This window comes from Pseudoliparis swirei, chromosome 3 (genome assembly GCF_029220125.1).
Source record: "Pseudoliparis swirei isolate HS2019 ecotype Mariana Trench chromosome 3, NWPU_hadal_v1, whole genome shotgun sequence".
Classification (NCBI taxonomy): domain Eukaryota; kingdom Metazoa; phylum Chordata; class Actinopteri; order Perciformes; family Liparidae; genus Pseudoliparis; species Pseudoliparis swirei.
In genome coordinates this window covers 17,093,392-17,109,717 of record NC_079390.1, presented here as the reverse complement: position 1 = coordinate 17,109,717, position 16,326 = coordinate 17,093,392, and the positions used below count along the sequence as shown (strand labels likewise).

Genomic DNA, 16,326 nt, shown 5'->3' with positions numbered 1-16,326 from the left:
AGTGGAGATGGTTGTGGATTTCAGGAGGAATGCAGCCCCACCCGCCCTCTCATCCTGTGTGACTCCCCCGTCGACGCTGTGGAGTCCTTCCGCTTCCTGGGCTCCATCATCACCCAGGACCTCAAGTGGGAGCTGAACATCGGCTCCATCACCAAGAAGGCCCAGCAGAGGATGTTCTTCCTGAGGCAGCTGAGGAAATTCAACCTGCCAGGGAGAATGATGGTACAATTCTACACGGCCATCGTTGAGTCCATCATCTGCTCCTCCATCACCGTCTGGCACCCTGCAGCCACGGCCAAAGACAAGTGCAGGCTGCAGAGCATCATCCGCTCGGCCGAGAGGGTCATTGGCTGCAATCTGCCTTCCCTCCAGGTCCTGTTCACTTCTAGGTCACTGAAGCGGGCCAGAAAGAGTGTCGCTGACCCCTCCCACCCTGGACACTCCCTGTTCGAGTCCCTCCCCTCTGGGAGGAGGCTGCGGTCCATCAGGACAAAGACCACCCGCCACACCAAAAGCTTTTTCCCGTCGGCAGTCGGGCTCATCAATGGAGCCCGGGACTGACTGACTGTCACCCCCAGGACTACCACCTCTTCTTCCACCTTCCTCTCTCCTCCTTCTTCCCGCTCCTTCCTCTTCCTCCTCCTCCTTCTTCCTCCCACTCCTCCTCCCTCCTCCTTCCTCTTCCCTCCTGGAGGCCTCCTCCACACACGTCACTTTAACATGCACTTTAACTTGAGGCCTCCTCCACACATGCCACTTTATTTACATGCACTTTAATTAAACACTTAAACACACGCCACGTGTAACATACACTTTTAACTAAAACACACCACTTGAAGCACACACCCAAACACTTTAACATTATTTGTTGTCTTTCTGTCATGTTGATTGTTGTTTGTTTGTCATGTCCAAATGTTGCACCTTCCGCCAAAAAAAATTCCTCGTTTGTGTAAACATTCCTGGCAATAAAACTGTTTCTGATTCTGATTTCTGATTCTGATCTGATTCTGATGCAGGCAAGATATTCAGTTCCAGTAGTTTGGACAAAGTATAACCATTGAGCATAGGTGCGTTACTACTGGCTGTCAGAACTAGTACTTTTATGTAGCTTTTTCATGCACGGCCACCACTCCGAAACTGAGCTACAGTAACAACACACCACAAAATGAACAAATGCACAGCAGCCACTATATTATTGCGAAATGCTATCGTAAACTAGGCTGCACACAGAACACTTAACATTAACATCTCCTTCAAACAGTTTTACAGCACAGTTTTTAGAACAAATGCTCTGCTGTGGTCAGCCTATTGCTAAGTATGTAGTGCCAAAATATGCACTGCCAATATGCTGCTCATATAAATTAACAGAAAAAGGAATTTTAATATGTTAATATACTGTGTTAAAATGCAGAACATCACAAACTGGTGTTTTTATATTAAAACAATTGTAATAGTGGAACAGTACAACATCCTGAGCAGACAGAAGACTGATATCATAAATATCACTTCATTTTCTTGACTGAACATTGCCGACTGATTATTTCATTACATTACATTACATGTCATTTAGCAGACGCTTTTATCCAAAGCGACTTACAATAAGTGCATTCAACCAAGAGTACAAACTAAGAACAACAAGAATACAGAAAGTAAAATTTCTTCAAGAAAGTCGAACTACAAAAGTACCATAATAAGAGCCATTTAAGTGCCACTGAAGTGCTAATCTGTGTTTTAATCCAGATATAGTCGGAAAAAAATGTGTTTTTAGTTTCCGGCGGAAGATGTAGACTTTCTGCTGTCCTGATGTCAGTGGGGAGCTCATTCCACCAATGAGGGGCCAGGACAGCAAACAGTCTGGATTTCGAGTGATTAGCTCGAAGTGCAGGAGTCACAAGTCGATTGGCTGTTGCCGAGCGGAGCTCAATTTGTATTTGTAAACGATGAAACCTCGATGACCACCAACGTCAGTCACAGAGTTCCACAAGGTTCTGTGCTTGGACCAATTTCACTTTATATATGCTTCCAGTACTTCTCAAACTCTAGTGGGGCACGTTGGTATTACAGGTGGGGAGCAAGGGAACACGATTTAAAGTATTTATTCATTAATAAATACATGGCAAAATGCCTGAACCTTCGTGTAAATGTTTACATTACGGCATTAACGGGTGTTACGTCCCGTGACTGAGACGGCCCTCTTTCAGGAAGAGGGTGGAGCTATCTCTCAGGTCTGGTACGCCTGGAGCAGGGGTGCTCAATGCAGAGCTCCGACACCGGTTTGCGCGCATCGGGACGGAGCAAAGAAAAAGTCACTAGTGTTTTTCGTAGTTGTTGTTGGTTTTGAGAATTCTGATTGGTTTGCATGTCTTTATCCTTCTCGTTACACTGCCGACTACAGGTTTGGCATAGTTATGATGGCGCCCGAGGGCGTATTTATGCGGGTTCATATAAACAGAAACTTTTTTGAAAACGACCTTGTGTGTACGACGTTATTTTTGAAAACGGCGGGGCAGAAATATTCGTTTCTGTAAATACCCGGCTATGTGTAAATGTGGCCTAAGTGTTTCTCTCTCGCTCTTCACCTCTGAGCTGTGACCATTCCGTGGTATGGTGCCGAAGTGTTGGCAACCATTTGTATTTTCGGGTCAAGCTTGCAGGGGTTCTCTGCCATTTTTGTTGTGTCAATTTTCTCCTGTTTTGTGGTCAGACAGGGAGCTTAGTATTGTTTTTCCTTTCTTCTATGGTAGGTCAGTGGTATCTTATGATTTCTAGTTAGCATCTGGGTTTTGTTTGTTGTGTTGGCCTTGGAGACCCTGATGCCTTTTTCTTTTTCTTCTGTATTATTTTACCCGTTGTTAAGCCCTAACTGTGAAATAAATACCCCTTATTTGCTTATGTATTTAACTTTATTATTTGCCTCCTTTGTTTCCCTCTTAGCTGTATCCCTTCTTTGTATGGTGCGGCCTGTGCATCCCTAGTTAACCGATTCATGGCGACTTGCCACGTCTAACTCTGTGAGATCAGCTTTTCTGCTGTTGCCCTTCAAAACAATAACTCAACATTGAGCATGAATTGAGTGGCTTTTCTGCTGTTACCCTACAAAATAAAAGCTCAACATTCAGCATGAATTGAGTGTAGCTTTTCTGCTGTTGCCCTTAAAAACAAAAGTTTATCATTGAGCATTAATTGAGAGTGGCCTTATCAAGTCTGCGACCCTGTTTAAAAAAGATTTGTCATGGAAAGCAGGCTCTAATACTGATAAAATGTGATGGCTCACACATATCTGCACTAATTTTGTTTTGCACAGGTTTCACGTTATTGTTGTTATATAAAGAGTGTACAACTCAGTAAAAAATTGTATTGCCAAATATTGTAAATATTTTTTTCCTTACAGATATCCAGTGTAAAACAGGTTCATTACAGCCACATTAAGCTTTTTTATTAAGCTGTTATTTATTAATTTCCCATCACATCTTAAGGAGCTTGTAGTAACATATTACCCCACTAGTTTTGTCCCACTAATGTTGACCCAATGCTTTCTTTTCACGAGTGCCCAAGACACATTAACACAGTCACACAATCACACCTGTAAGCTGCCCAGTACAAACACAGTCTGATCTGCTGGACATTGAGCTCCACTCGAGCAGTTGGGGTTGAGGGTCTTCAGTGGTGGTGACTGTATTCGTGCGAGTGGACCCGACTATCAGAACAAACATTCATTTTAAACAAATCTATTCAAATCAATGTGGGCATGCATGCATATGTTGCAATTCACAGCATGTCAAAAAGACACTCATCTTTATCTTTAGGATTGAGAATGAAGAATCTGTTCAGGAAATATTAGAGCCTTGAAAGCACTGTGACTCAAAGGAAGAGTGAGGCTAGAGCTGGAAGCACATATGTCCTTCAGCTGTGCAGATGAGTGATTGAGTTGTAGTGGGGATGATGAATGGGTTAATCCACAATGGGATGCACTCTGCAGTGATGGGGTTTAGCCGGGGCACCCACGCCACTGGCCAGATTAGACAGCACCTAATGCTTGGTAAAATGATTACATCTATTTCAGGAAGCATTTATATCAGAGTTGTAACTGTGTTCCATAGGAACTGGTAAGACATTTGGCCTCCATCGTTGTTGAGCGAGTAGTAATAAGTGTTTAACAATTCTGCCTTCACACTCACAAAGCCTTGTATGTATGAAGAAGAAAATAACAAGAAGTCAGTGTCCAGTTATAGACATTTACAATATAACTAAAACATTCAGAAGATCTGAGTAACTGCTTCCACTTTATAAATCCTGATGAGAACGATTGGTCTTTGATGGAATGACATTAGTTAACGAAGTGGGATAATATCTTGGTGAATGATGAATACTAACAAGTATTACTTTGAAATGACAGTTTGTGGAAAATGGAAGTTGAAACTGTTTTATTGCAAAACATTATGAGTGAAAGATATGAGCGTGTTCCTGCAGAACATCTGTTGCAGGATATTATGTAAGCATTCAAATGAGGGAAAGATTATAAAATGTAATCCATACAACAATGAAAAATGAATCCTAATGGAGTTTCTCCACACAGTTAATATGTATTATAAAGAGAATATGTATTTTCAATTGTCACCCTGATTTGAAATAGAGGAGCAGGCAGGGAAGTTGAATAAATATGTGTGAAGGAGTATAATTTAAAGTAACAGACAAAGTTAATAATATTTTCAGACACCTGGTTATTTGTGGTTCTGTATCAGAATCAGAATCAGAAACCGTTTTATTGCCAGGAATGTTTACACAAACGAGGAATTTTCTTTGGCGGAAGGTGCAACATTTAGACATGACAAACAACAACCAACGCGACAGCAACAGTGAACTTAAGTATAAGATAAGATAAGATAAAGATAAATGTATGTAGATCTGTATGTGGATAACATAACCTGTGTACCAACCACTTTACTAGAATAGATAGAAATAATGCATGTGCAGGGTGTACTGTGAGCTAGTCAGTCATTGTGCTTAAACCGCTCGGCAATCTGATCATATAGCGATTATTGAAAGGATTATCAACTATTGTATTTTCCTACGCTATAAAATGAAAGCAATTTTAACTAATTTACGATCATAACTAACAAAAATGAAATAAAAAAATCCAATCTGGCTCAGGTGTAGATGATTTTGAAAACGTGTGTGAATTTCTGGTCTAGAGAAGTACAAAAACTCTGTTCCCATGCACGTTGCTTTGTACATCAGTGAGCAGAACGTAACAGTTGCAGCGGCGGCACTCACTGACGATTAGCTTTAAATCGACAGGCTTTACTCAGCTGGAAAACTAGCTTGGCAGAATCTGGGTTTAGCTCAAATAAATATGACCGTTGCGTAATTTCAACAGATTCACAGCCATTTTTAATCACTTTGTTTTTTTATTCAGGAAAGTCACTGCATGAGTCCTGGAGACTAAGTGCTTGCCTTGCTCCCGATGGTTAGTTCACCTTTTCAGGAAAAATTCACAGGTCTAAATTCAGTGTTAAAATAAATCTTGAAGCAGAATGCCATAATTTCAACGCCTCAGCATAGGAAGGCAACCCAGGTTTGTCATGTGAACTTCCTCAAGCCATATATAATGTGCGCATCTGAGCCTCTTTCCTTCTATATGCAGCCAGAAAATGGTCAGGTTCATGCAGCTTGTCTAGCTGATCCAGTGCCGGTTGGTTTGTTAGGAAGACTTAATTGTTACTCCCGACCGAGCCCTGTTGGTCGGTTAGGAATTCTGAGACTCTCCTCTATCTAGATCAACTGTTAGCACATTTGCCTGATTCTCACCGTGCAGAGCTGGTGCAGGTGGTCCAGAGCTTTCAGTGCTTGTTCAGTGATGTGCCTGATCGCACCCACCTAATTAAGAACGGTATTAACGTTGGAAATGCCAAACCAATTAAACAAAAATTACAAATAAACGTAGATATTTGGATGCAGAGGTGAATTATATGCTGGAGAACGGTATTGCAGAGTCATGTTCTTCCAGTTGCTCCTCACCATGCTTATTGATTCCAAAAGCTGATAATACGCAACCTTTCTGCTCTGACTTTTGTAAAGAAAATAATGTAACTTAGTTACTGTTCCCTTCCACTTCCAAGGATGGAGTATTGTATTGATTACATTACATTATTACATCACATGTCATTTAGCTGACGCTTTTATACAAAGCGACTTACAGTAAGTGCATTTGTCCATGAGAACAAAGTCAGAACATCAAGTAACATTTCTTCAAGAGAGACAAACTACAAAAGTACCATAATTCAGTGCCATTCAAGTGCCACTGAAGTGCTAAGTGCCCCCCCCCCTGTATATTTAGTATTAGTATTTAGTTTTTCGTATTTAGTTTTGTGTTTTTATATTTATTTTCATTGATGCTCCGATGTGCACCGCTGTTGTGATTTTTGAAATTTCCCCACTGTGGGACGAATAAAGGTATATCATATCATAATCTGTTTTTATTCAAGGTATATTCAGAAAAGATGTGTTTTTAGTTTCCGGCGGAAGATGTAGAGACTTTCTGATGTCCTAAGGTCAGTGGGGAGCTCGTTTCACCAATGAGGAGCAAGGACAGCAAACAGTCTTGATTTTGTCGAGTGATTAACTCGAAATGACGAAGCCGCAAGTCGTTTGGTTGTTGCCGAGTAGAGTGAATGGGCTGGGGTGTCAGGCTTGACCATATCCTGGATGTAGACGGGGCCCGAACCGTTCGCAGCACCGTACACAAGTACCTATGTTTTGAAGCGGATGCGGGCAGCCACTGGTAACCAGTGAAGGGAGCGGAGGAGCGGAGTAGTGTGGGTGAATTTAGGGAGGTTGAAGACCAGTCGAGCTGCAGTATTCTGGATGAGCTGCAGAGGTCGGATGGCCTTAGCAGGTAGACCTGCCAGGAGGGAGTTACAGTAGTCTAGGGGTGAGATGACCAGAGCCTGGACCAGAACCTGGACCACCTTCTGAGTATGAAGAGGACGTATTGATCAGGTGGGCTCGCCAAAATGTGTCAGTTAATTTGACATTATAAAAGAATATTGAAAAATGTCCCATGTCCAAGATGAGATACACACTTTTATAACTCCAACTGGTCTGTACTCGTACACGGACATGCCTGTTGGGCTTTCAGAATGTGTCGGCTACATTCCAGCGCCTTATGAACCACGTTATCAGTGACTTGCAGTGTGCAGTTTAATTGATGATGTTAGGGCAGGGGTCACTAACAGGCGGACAGCGGTCCTGACCCAGACTCCATTGTCTCTGGACCCTTAACCAAAAACTGATTGATAATTGATAATTATTTATTTTTCATGGATCACTTCAATTTGACCGGCGCAGCTTTCCTAGCCTTTATGGCTCTCGTTCAGCAGTCAAGGAAACACACCGACCAATTGCACACAAACATCTCCGGTGATCCTACTCGGCCAATCACATATGTGTATTATGTTAAGCCCCGCCCTCACACCCCCATATTCACACACAGGAGTGACAGGAGAGACCCAATAGATGAGTCAGAGAAGTTATTTCACTTGGCGCTGCAAAAAGAGAAATGTGGACAGCTTAACCAGAGCCTTTAACCACACATGTACAGACTCTTATATGTGTATTGCTCCCATAACCAGTTCAAAAGCAGTATGTCTCATACATGCAATACTGAAAGCAGCGATCTGAAGCGCCACTTTGAGACAAAGCAAATATCTTTTGAGCAAACGTACCGACTCATCAAGGCATATACAAATAAACCCAAGAGATCAATATAACCCACCCATAACTCTATACAGACTGTGTCTGTCCCATGGCCACTTTAATTAATTAAATCAAAAGTAACAAGAAGAGGAGTCATACAAAATAACCTCATAAAAGTGAACACCATTATTTCAGCAGTGCAACAAAACAGGAGAATTAAATGTACACTCCTAAATCTGTCATCTAACGCTGTATTAGTAGGTGATTTATATCAGACAATCCCATTGATATATTTTGTCTCACTGAAACTTGAGTCATGTCAGCCTAAAACAGGGGTCAGCAACCTCTCCCATCCAAAGAACCATTTGGCCCTATTTTCCACCAAATAAAATGTGTCCGGAGTCACTAAAGTTATTTGATATCACAGCTTACAAAGTTGTTTATATATAGTCATATTATAGATACAAAAACTACAGTTTGTGGTATTTATGAAATTATAGAACCAGAATAAAGACAATTGTTGATATTGTATTGCTATTTTACGGGTAATAACAAAATCAAACTCTTATAAAGAGTAGGAATAAAAAACACTGGTCAATTAATCAGTCCTGAACGATAGAGTGGTCTTCCTGTAACCACAAGGTAGCAGGTAAGATACCCGTCCTCCACTTCAAAGTGGTGTCAAAGTGTCCTTTAGCGAGACCCTGAACCCCCAGTTTCTATCCTGGGTGCTTCACAGCAGTCCACTGCTCCTAGAATTCTGAGGATGGTTTAAATGCAATAACTTAGTATTTGAATGAATTAAATAGGCCATGTCCACACTGATAACCATTTGAAAATGCATATCTTCTGCTACGTTTACACTGAGCGTCGCGTTTTAGATGAGAGCACCGAGGACGGAGGAGTTATGCAACACTCCCGAGGACAGGCACCGATCACAGCTGACATTGGGTGAAGGCAGAGTTCACCTGGACAGGTGTCCAGTTCATCTCAGAGCTCATATAGAGACAGACAACAACCATTCAGGCTCACATTCACACCTACGGGCTAATTAGAGTCTCCAATTAACCTGAGCTGCATGTCATTGGACTGTCGGAGAAAGCCAGAGGACCCGGAGGGAACCCACGCTGACAGACCGGGAACCAAAACCGGGCCCCTCCTGTTGGGAGATGACAGTGCTTGCGATCCATGGACAGTGACACCCATGGCACATTAAGATTGTTTCCGTTTTTAAAACCGTGAAATGCTTTTTTTTTAAAGCCAGTTTCTGAATACAGACTGTGTGTATTTCTCTATGGATTGAGCGTTTCGAAAACTTTTACAGTATGTATATATAGCACTTGGGGAGAGTGGTCGTTCCACAACCACAAGGTACCCGGTTCAATCCTCGCTCTCCCCATAGTTGCATGCCGAAGTGTCCTTGAGCAAGACACTGAACCCCCAGTTGCTCCCCGGGCACTTCACTGCAGCCCACTGCTCCTTGATAACTAAAGATGGGTCAAATGCAGAGAAGAATTTCCCCAATGTGGGATTAATAAAAGTGTTCATACAAAATTCTAATTTAAAAAAGATATGGATACAAATTGTTTGGATATCACACTTTGAATTGAAACTGAATTGAATTTAAATATAATATGGGACCTTTAAATCTCTACACATTTTGGTAATTTAGAAATGGGTTTATTTTCTTTTTAATCCAGAGGGTGAGGACAACATTTCTCAAGAAGTGGGAGGAGTACTGCATGTTTAATGCAGGAACACAGGCGGTTGGAGTTATTCACAATTTATAAAGTGCAGTAAGAAAGGGCCAAAAGATTGTTGCGAAAGGTTAGAAATTGTTGACAGACTATTAGGGTGGCTTCATGAGGAATAGTGTTAAATATAGTCAATGGTTTTGAAAAGGACTTTGGTGTTGAGACGGTTTGTTGCAACAATGTGGGAGAAGTAGGATTATTTTTGTGGACATTTGTTTTCTTGGTTTTATGTGAGTCTTTTGTGACACCAGACTGTATTTTCCTCTTCCGTTCCGCTTGTCTGCTTTTACTTTTATGTATTAGGTATTTGTTAAACCATCTGTAGCATGATACACCACTTACTTTTGGATCTATCTGCCAATAGCTGGTAAACTGAAAAAATGTACCTGCCAAATAAATTTACAAAACTGCAGAAGATTACTAGAATTACCACCTTGCAGTTGCCTACCAGTCATGTTGCATTACATCCATACCTGTCCAAAATATCTTCACTTTATTATTGTGTCCTTTCAAACATTTGTGTGAAATTGTCATAATTGGCATACACATTCTTAACCCTCCTGTTGCCTTCGGGTCATTTTGACCCGATTCAATGTTTAACCCTCCTGTCGCCTTCGGGTCAATTTGACCCGATTCAATGTTTAACCCTCCTGTTACCTTTATATTTACTGACATATTTTACCCTTGGGGTCAATATGACCCCAGCTATTAAAATCTCCAGAAAATTATTAGAATTAATATCCTTTTCCAAGTTTAAGTGTGAGGTACTTTATGTTTGTTTGTTGACTACCGAAAGAACACCGACATTAAACATTGAATCGGGTCAAATTGACCTGAAGGCGACAGGAGGGTTAAATATTGAATCGGGTCAAAATGACCCGAAGGCAAGAGGAGGGTTAAATGATGGCCTCAAAATGTGTTTTGTGAGATGACTGACATTGAGTTTTTGACCACCGGATTCCAATCAGTTCATCCTTGGGTCCACGTGGAGACTTGGGCTAAATTGGTATGCTAATTTTGGACACTGACCTGGAGACATATTTGTTTTTCGGTAACTGTTCTGTGTAGCTGCCGTAGTGGAAGCCTTATGAAAGCTGCCAGCAGATTTGATACTGAGTACGGAGTTAACTAGTGCGCTGTGTGTAACAGTTTGGTTCTATCTAAAGGAACAGAAGACGCGTAGCCATTGTTGTTTGAGTACAATCATAAACATGTACAGTTGTCGCTGGTGTTAACAAACTAACATTGGTAGCAGAGGATGGCGGCTGGAAATAACAAAGTTCTGCCACTGTTTGATGAGAAGTCTTACGAGAGCTGGAAAAACGGGGTTTAAATTTGGAGGCTGGTGACGGACCTGGAGGAGAAGCAGGCCTTGGCGGTTGCTTTATCACTGAGCGAGGGATAGTGCATTAGAAATCGCCGGAGATGATCTCCGTGTGAGTGGGGATGACGGCAACTCTGCCTACTACACACGGTTTACCCAAGCGTGGAAGTAATGTCAGGTCAAGCCCACAAAACCATACAGCTGTTCATGGGACAAATCCACTCGACAGATATGGGGGAAGGACAAGATGGGCAGTCTGCCAAAGCACATATAGGTTTAATAAATTGTCAATTGTACATATTGTAAAGCCCTCTGAGGCAAATGTTAAATGTGTGATATTGGGCAATATGAAATAAACTGAATTGAATATCATTGGGCTAATGATTGTTCTCACAAAAATGAACACGGAAAATTGACAGGAGGAGAAAGTGACAGATGTTGAAGAATGCAACATTACTTTATTGTTCATGGTCCTCCAAGCAGACTGTACAGTGACAATGGGGGTAATTCAACAACAGAGATATGAGGGACATGGCTGAAAGCTTCAACATTGATGAGAAAACGACTGCAGCTTACAGCCCATGGAGCAATCGGCTTTTGGAAAGGTATAATCACACCCTCACTGAAATCCTGATGAAAGTGAAGAGGGATAATGGATGTGACTGGAGGACGGCCCTCCACTGGGCACTGATGGCAACTTTATGCACAATGTGCATGGCTACAGTCCCTATCAGCTGGTATTTGGACACAACCAAAATATGCCTTAAGTTCTCACTAATAAGTAACAAGCTCTGGAAGGTACCAACATGAGTACTTGGATAGCCCAGCATATCACAAGAGGCTTTTTTGTTTCTCAATATTGTCACCTTTCTTGTTTTGCTGTCGCTTCTATTGTTGATATTTACCATCTAAAGTCCCTTTTAAGGCACTGTACAAATAAAATGTATTATTATTGTTGTTGATGTCGAGTATAGGTTTTGAGTAAAGTCTTAAACATATAGTTGTTGCTGGAGTTATTGAACTAACACTGAGAACAGGGGAGGGAAACACAAGTAGTCACTGTGGAGCAGAAGATGGAAAGAGGGTCTTAAAATAATAGCTTGGGTGTCAGAAACATATCAGATAGTCTAACAGAGATCAAGACTTTTAAGGAAAAAACAGTGTCCAGAGTATGTTCCTTTGAGTTGGATGGACCTTCAACTGACTGATTTCACAATGTCAATTAAATCCATAGTAAAAGAAGAACCAGACAGGTAGCATACATGTATTGTAAATGTACCTAAAATCAAGACTTTATCAAAGCAAGGCCATAATAAAAGCTAAAAGAACAGAGATTCCTGAATAACACCAGAGTGTTATTGTTGTGGTCTGTAGATTAAAAACACAAAGTCATGAGCCTTGTCACCAAGTGATTAAAATGAGGGAACATTTCAAATCTGTGAATCCCAGCTAGTCCACCTCTGCTACCTGAAAGCATAAACTGTGGAAAATAATGTTTAATTTAATGCTACACAATCATTTGGACTTTGGACTAAAGAAACATAACAGATTTGACAATCTTAAAAAAATGTCATTGCTAGAGATCTGATTCCGACTGGTGGCGATAGGTAAAACCCAAACGTGATAAGATAATGATGTAAGGTTCTGTTCTGTTCTGTGTGTACTCTGTGTCTCCTCGGTGTCTACTGTGTCTTCTCTGTGTCTCCTCTGTCTCCTTGATTGTGTCATTCCCTGCACCTGCCCTCAGCCACTCTCGTCTCGTTAATGTCTCATGTCATACACCTGTTTCCATGTCGTACACCTGTTTTCCCCCCTATATATTGTGCCACTATTTCCCTTTTCTTTTGCTGGATTGTTGTCTTTTTTCCGTCGTCCTGTCTTTCGTACCTGATCCTGCCTGCACTGAACCCCGATTCTCTGCCTGCCCCTTTTTGGACTTTGTTGTGTTTTTTGTTACCCTTTTGGCTTCAGTAAAGTGTTTTTTTGTTCATCTACATTGAGTCCTATCGATTTCTCTGCGTTTGAGCTCCTGTATGGCGTCACAATTGAAGACAAATACTTGTGTTTTGGGAAATTATTTGGGCCTTTAATCTAAAACTATCTAACTGCATTACACCTGCACACCATCTGAATTGTGAAAGGCATTGATTACATCCCAGCTCTTCAAATTACCAAACTGGTTAAAGTTGGACCATTTATACCAGGGGTCTCAGACTCGCGGCCCACGGGCCAATTGCGGCCCGCGGAACGATATTTTGTGGCCCCCTGCCTGAAATCAAAGCTTGGTGTTAGTGCGGCCCGCGCGTTTTTTTCTCACATGCATCTGGGCGTTTTCTATTTTTTTTAACACTTGTGGGCTACCATAGCTCAGGCTCGTGACAACAACGCGAATTAGCAATTGGTCACTTGTAACATATTTCGGGACTGTCACCGAGTGGAGGGAAAATATATCCTGTCACCCAGTGCTATACGGTTTTTTTCACCCAGCCCCAGTCATGTCTTTTTCTAAACCTGCTGTGAAGAGAAAAGTTGGCGATGAGCACAGACAATTTCAGGAGAACTGGGAGACGGAATATTTTTTTGTTGAGCACAGGGGCATCCCAACGTGTCTAATATGCACGGATAAAGTTGCGGTGCACAAGGAGTATAATATCAGACGGCATTACTCAACTAAACATGCTGAGGAGTATGCAAAATACCTGGGAGATGAGCGAGAGGACCGGGTCGCCAGACTTAAAACATGTCTACTGAGGCAACAAGATTTTTTCAAGAAAGCAAGCAAAGAGAGTGATGCGGCTGTCAAAGCTAGTTACGTGGTGAGTGAGATGATCGCTAAGGCAGGAAAGCCATTCAAAGACGGCGAGTTCATCAAACAGTGCATGTTACAGGCTGCAAGTATAGTCTGCCCAGAAAAAAAGGGACAGTTTAGTAATATTAGCATTTCAGCCAACACAGTGGCAGAGCGCATTTCTGACATGTCAGGAAACATTTACGATCAACTGCGTGAGAAAGCTAAACATTTCCATTCATTCTCACTCGCTCTTGATGAGAGCACATACGTCACTGACACTGCGCAGCTCGCAATATATGTCCGTGGTGTTGATGATAATTTTAAAGTGACGGAGGAGTTGCTCACAATGATTCCAATGCATGGCCAGACCACCGGTCAGGAAATATTCCGCCAGCTGTGTGATTCCATTGTGGATGCCGGCTTACTATGGAAGCGTTTTGCTGGAATAACAACTGACGGAGCGCCATCAATGACAGGGAGGAAAAATGGACTGGTGGCACTTGTTAAAAAAAAACTGGAAGAGGAGGGTGTGGAAGAGGCCATAACTCTGCACTGCATTATCCACCAGCAGGCCCTTTGCAGCAAATGCCTGAAGTTTGACAATGTGATGTTTGACGTTGTGAAATTCATCAACCATATCAGATCCAGGGGTTTAAAGCACCGGCAGTTTCGCGCTTTTTTGGAGGAAATAGATTCAGCATATGAGGACGTGCTCTACTTCACCGAGGTACGTTGGCTTAGTAGGGGAAGGTATTGAAGAGGTTTTTGAGTTGAGAGCAGAAGTGAAAGCCTTCATGGAGAAGGATGGGATGACTGTTCCTGTACTAAGTGATCCCAAATGGCTAATGGACTTAGCTTTTCTGGTTGACATCACACAGGAGCTGAATGTACTTAATAAGAAGTTACAAGGCCAGGGCCAGCTTGTAAGTGCTGCATATGACAATGTCAGAGCATTCTCCACAAAAATGGTATTATGGAAAGCCCAGCTTTCCCAGACAAACCTCTGCCATTTCCCAGCATGCAAGTCACTCATGGATTCAGGCACAACATTCAGTGGTGAGAAGTATGCTGATACCATTGGAAAGCTACAGGATGAATTTGACAACAGGTTTGCAGACTTCAAGACACACAGAGCCACTTTTCAAATTTTTGCTGACCCCTTCTCTTTCGATGTGGAAGATGCCCCCCCTGTGCTTCAGATGGAGCTAATTGACCTGCAGTGCAATTCTGAACTCAAAGCCAAGTTCAGAGAGTTGAGTGGAAAAACAGACAAGCTTGGACAATTTTGAGAGAATTGCCCCCACCTTCCCTGAGCTTTCCAGGATGTTTAAGCGGATCATGTGCCTTTTTGGCAGCACCTATCTGTGTGAAAAGCTCTTCTCCACAATGAACTTTAATAAGTCAAAGTTCAGGTCCAAACTTAAAGATGACCATCTTAAAGCCATACTGAGGGTCTCAGTTGCTTCCTCCCTCAAGCCAAATGTGGATCAGCTGTGTGAGAGGAAGCGCTGCCAAGTCTCTGGCAGCAAGGAGTAGGAGGAAGTAAGTTAAGCTTATGTTCTGAAGAACCGTTCATGTTCTGCACGTTCTGACTTATTAGTAAAGATTGAGAAGATTGGATCAGTTGTCAGTTTTTTTTTGAATACTTGAAACCCTTTTTTTGTGGAATACTTGATGCGGCCCAGCTTCACCCAGAGTCTACCGCCAGCGGCCCCCAGGTAAGTTGAGTTTGAGACCCCTGATTTATACAGTCCAATGTTCCAAAGCATACAGGCAGCTGACAATCTACGAACCACGTTGCGTGAGATATGGAAGGGAACGAGAGAAAACAACATTGTGTTTTAGCAACACTAGAGACTGAACAATTCAGTCGACTTTTTCCTTCAGTAACTCAGTTTCTAGTTGAAGGAATACATCATTGATGCCAGCATGAATAGAAATAGCACTCAAAGAGGGATTTTCTTTATGAGAGCAGGTCAGTGTCAGCCAGCTGGAGCAGACTGACACACACCTCACCATGGAGCCCCCCACTATAAGTGTGGAAGGGCCGGTCCGGTGTGTGCAGGTGACTCAGTCGCAAGAGGGTACAAACTAGTCCCAACCATGTGCCGACTGGTATGGGATATATTATTTTATCACGGATTGTAATAATTAAAAAAACACAAAAAATGTTGTTCACGGTGAATTTCTATTAGCGGGATAATTATGAATATCGTCAGACGTGACTTGAAAAAAAGCTGTCTTGCTCGCTGAAAAAAGAGCCTGATCTGAAAAACACAAGAATGATCATGTCCGAGGAACCGATGCACACCATGTTAGCACAGTGGCGGCTCCTGAAATTGAGAGCTCTGTTTTGTGAAAAAAATGGATTTAACATGGGAGTCAATGGGAGAGGTCTGGGGCGATTTTCATTTCGCCCCAAATCACCCCAGAAGGGGCGGGGCCATTTGAAGCACGACTTTAGGCTGACTGAATTACTGTTACCTGATTCGACAATGACATACAGAGGCAGATCAGACGGTCTAGTGGTAGAATCCGATAGAAAAAAAAGTATTACATTTAAATGTACATGTCGTCATTTACGCGACTTACAAGGATATTGTTTATAAGTCAGGATTTTTTATTTATTTTTTCTTTTCCCCTCGGCAGTGCGTCGCCCCAATCGCCCTTATGGACAAACTGCCCCTTCATGTTAGCATAGCACCTAGCAGTCTTTGCATAGAGGCACCTCCTTACTGACTGCTGGGAAGCAGGATATCACT

The 16,326-nt window shown here is 42.1% G+C and overlaps 1 protein-coding gene across 29 annotated transcripts in view; it reads right to left on the bottom strand.

Moving 5' to 3' along the window:
- Positions 1–16,326, bottom strand: part of dlg2 (discs, large homolog 2 (Drosophila)) — a 233,785-nt gene that overhangs the window by 197,050 nt on the left and 20,409 nt on the right. The window lies entirely within an intron of this gene.